General features: G+C 37.1%; 1 protein-coding gene across 9 annotated transcripts in view; it reads left to right on the forward strand.

The window, feature by feature from the left end:
* TRPS1 (transcriptional repressor GATA binding 1) overlaps positions 1-4450 on the forward strand; it is a 279210-nt gene that overhangs the window by 149343 nt on the left and 125417 nt on the right. The window lies entirely within an intron of this gene.

Here is a 4450-nt window from a genome sequence, read left to right on the forward strand (position 1 = left end):
TAGTAAAAGGTTAGTTTTGAGTTTTACATTGTCATTAAAGGGCATGTCTTTTATCTTATCTATTTAGGTTATTTACTTTTTTTCCTTCAGTGATTGCTTCTTAATGCTAAATCAGAGAGAAGACAAGTAAAAAGAGGAACAGGCACATTTCAAACTATTGTTTTGGGGCTCTACCAACAAGTAATTACTTATGCTTTGATTTTTTCCCCCAGTTTTACCTATCCATTGAAATCTAAGATGGCTGGAAATAAAATTGTCCTTATTTCCTTGATAAAGGAATAGGAAGGCTCTAACTTGGGGTGTCTTAGATTCTGACACTTTGAGAATGGATAACAGTGACCGTTTCATTCTTACCTGGACAGAACAGTTTATCTCAACTCTCTTAGCTCAAAGGAGGTAATGTCAGCTGAAATAGAAAACCAGAATGGCTTCTTTTTATTAATGCTCAATTATCTCGAGTGTTTGTGGAGGTAAATATCTCCTCATCTATTAACTGCATTTTTTTAAGTTGACTTTTCTCCTCAGGACCATTTTCAAGTGAAGGTATAATTGGCTAGTGAAAGGAACCTTTACTTCATAGAGCTTCAGCTTTATTATTAATTGCCCATTAGTGTATTAGAAATGAAGTAAAGGAGTACAGTTATAACTGTTCTTTTATTCTCTTTGTTCCAAGCCTACCACTGAATTTTTCTTTCTTTCTTTCCTTTTTTTTTTCTTTTATATAGGAACTCAGCATGAAAGATGTGGAGAGATTGAATGCATTATTGGTTAGATTGTCAGAAAAAGTATGATCCTTAACCGTTCATTCTTCTGATATCAGTAGTGAACAAAACCTCACACATTTCGGGTTAAATTATTTCACCTTCTACATGAAATATAAAATTTTGAATATCTGAAAAATATATACTAATATACTTACCTAAATGATATCATTCTTAGGCAGAGCACACATTTCCTTGAGAGACTGGAAATTAGAGGATGAAGATTTAAGTGACTGCTAAAAGTTAAAAAAAGAAAAAGCTAAAGGCAGAATGAAAAAAATGGCTGAGGGTTGAAATCTCTGTTTACATCACTTATATAGTCAACACCTTCTTATTAAACTCTTGAATCCACAAGTAATGAAAATTCAAATTTATTATGAACTTCATATCTCCTGGAATACATGGATATGAAATGCATAGTCTTCATATGTTCCCTAAGGGTGCTGGCCCCTTAGGAGAAACACATTAATGTACACACTTTGGAGAGTAAGTAGGTAGCTGGAAAAAATTTGTAAGAGGAAGCCTCACACCAATATCTCTCTCCTATGAATTAAAACATTCAGATTCTCTTTACTAAAAATTTCTGGTAGAAGACCAAATTTGAATTATTGTTCAAAATTGGGCTACTGGGCAGTGTTTCAAGGGTCAGTTTTGCAATTAATCCTTATGTGACTAGCTAATTTATTGCTAGTAGAAACAAATAGTCTGGTTCTTTGCCACATAATTTAAGGCAGGGCAAGCTGGGGATTCCTTTTCTAATGTACTAGAACTAATGTTTTGTCTTTAGCACATAGTTTATGGCCTTCTCTTAAGTGAGGCATGAGTTTGTGATTTTTAATTGTGATTTCATTATTTTTTAAATTTCTAGTTCTCAGCCTGTTCTCTCTCCTCTCTCTTCACTCTCTCAAAGTTAATTCTGTTAACCTCCTTTTAACTTTTTTGTCTTTGTCCAAATTATAGAAGTAGTGTTTTATTGGAAAACAGAACAAAGAAATTCAGGCTGCTGAAAGATAATAATAACACTAGTGTTTTATTTCTGTGTTATCTACTAGTTCAAAATCTTCAGATTATAGAAAAATATGAAACCATTTACCTCACAGTGGGGATGGACTTTAACTCATGTGCTGGGACTCTAACCCACATGGCTAGGACTTGAATCCAGCCAAAACCCTGCTTGGGGCTTGAACCCACGTGGCTGGGACTCAAACCCACCTAAAACCCTGGTTGGAACTTGAACCCATGTGGCTGGGACTTAAACCCAGCCAACACCCTGTTTGGGATTTTAATCTAGCTGAAACCCACAATACTTGGTTTCAGGACATAGTGAAGTTCAGGTTCTTGGTGTCTCATGGCAGAAATAATTCAGTGAGACACAAAGTGATAAGTAAGAAATGGATTTATTTAGATTCAGAGAGAAGCACACTCATCAGACAGAGTGTGGGCCATGGCAGAGGATGAGTGTGGCCATGAAATGTCATGGTTAGTTTTTATAGGCTGGGTAGTTTCATATGCTAATGAATGGGAGGGTTATTCCAACTATTTTGGGAGAAGGGGTGGAGATATCCAGGATTTGGGCCACCGCCCACTCCTTGGTCTTTTGACAGAGCCTTGGAACTCTCCTGGCACCTCTGGGCGTGTCATTTCATTTGCTGATTGAAGATCAAGGTCTAGTCTTGTCTGCCATCTTGGTTCCATCTGATTATAGTTGGTTTATGTTGTGTGCTTGGGCTATGTCATTCTTTCAAAAGTTGTGCCCTGCCCCTTTCCCTCCTGTTACAAATAGACCCCAAAGCAATCCATTACAGCATTATCAGTATAAATAAATGACCCAGAAATTTCTTGAGTATTTTACATGTTTCCATTTTAACCTGATTTAATCTGATATTGTAAAATATTTCCAGTTAGTTTCCTGCTCTCCATTATTTCTCAGTGTTTACTGCCAGTCTCACCATAACTATTTTAGGTGAAAGATTTGCTTAGTAGGCAGTTGTCATTGTTGTTGTTTTTTAAGTTTTATTTGTTAGTCATACCAAACAAAGGAAGCCCTATTTTGATTCCCACTCCTAGAGACCCCTCTAAATTTCAGTATATTTAGACTCTTCCTGTCTCTACTCTCCAGTAGGATTTTCTGTAATGTTGGAAATTTTCTGTAATCTGTGCTGTCCAAATAGTCTCATGTCTCTATTGCACCCAACATAACTTTGTATTATATTTAATTTTATTTATTTTTAAAGTCTTTATTGAATTTGTTACAATATTGTTTTATTTTGTGTTTTGGGGGGTTTTTTGGCCACAAGGCACGTGAAATCTTAGCTCCCTGATCTGGGATCTAACCTATGTCCCCTGCGTTGAAAGGTGAAGTCTTAACCACTGGACCACCAAAAAAGTTTCCTATGTTTAGTTTTAATTATTTTAAATTTAAGCAGCCACATATGGCTAGTGGCTACCGTAGTAAAGATTTCAGCTCTAGAAAATCATTCTTTATTACCACTGTTCTAGTATATGTCCATGCTATTAAATTCATCAAATACTTTGTTCTTAAAACAATATGATAGGTTTATAAGACCTAATCTCAATTAGTCTCAGACTAACACGCATTTCATATCTTTTAATTGTATTTTAGAAACAAAGAACTTATGGTCTGTGTAATACCTGTGAGATTTATGTTGTGTTGCTGCTGCTAAGCCGCTTCAGTCGTGTCCGACTCTGTGCGACCCCATAGACGGCAGCCCAGCAGGCTCCCCCGTCCCTGGGATTCTCCAGGCAAGAACACTGGAGTGGGTTGCTGTTTCCTTCTCCAATGCCTGAAAGTGAAAAGGGAAAGTGAAGTCGCTCAGTCGTGTCCAACTCTTAGCAACTCCATGGACTGCAGCCCACCAGACTGCTCTGTCCATGGGATTCTCCAGGCAAAAGTACTGGAGTGGGGTGCCATTGCCTTCTCCGTTTATGTTGTCTAGCTAAATGCAATTAAAAAACTGAAGGTTCTTCCTTCTCATTATATCATTGACTCTTACTCTTGATACCTTCTCTGAGACCTTGCTTTGTCAATTATCTCCCTTTATTGTATCTTTATTTTTTACCTTCTTACATACCTATTAGCATGAAATATCTCCAATAATACCTTAACAAGACCCTGTTACTCAGAGGAGATTATAAACTCCATGAGGACAGGGACCTTGTTGGGTGTGTTATGGTCCCAGGGCTTAGTTCAATGCCTGAGTATTGCGTGAAAGTGAAAGTGTTAGTCACTCAGTCTTGTCTGATACTTTGGGACCCCATGGACTGTAGTGGGTCAGGCTCCTCTGTCCATGCAATTCTCCAGGCAGGAATACTGGAGTGGGTTCCATTGCCTTCTCCAGGGCATCTTCCCAACCCAGGTCTCCTGCTTTGCAGGCAGATTCTTTACCAACTGAGCCTGCACAGTTTCAATTTTGTGAATGAAGAAACAAATGTTATTGCCTCCCAATACTCTCTAACCCAGTGTGGTATAAAGACATGGCTTCAAAGTCAACTTCACACTTAGCATTTCTGAATTTCATTCTTCATACATAAAGATGAAAAAATTTTATTTTAAAATTTGAACCATACATAAGAAACTAAAGAAAAATGGACTATTGTATTATAATAAACTGAAATCGTCTATAGAACAAATTGTAAAACATGACAAATAGTAGTGTCTCATATTTGTT

Source organism: Bos javanicus, chromosome 14, assembly GCF_032452875.1.
Source record: "Bos javanicus breed banteng chromosome 14, ARS-OSU_banteng_1.0, whole genome shotgun sequence".
Lineage (NCBI taxonomy): Eukaryota > Metazoa > Chordata > Mammalia > Artiodactyla > Bovidae > Bos > Bos javanicus.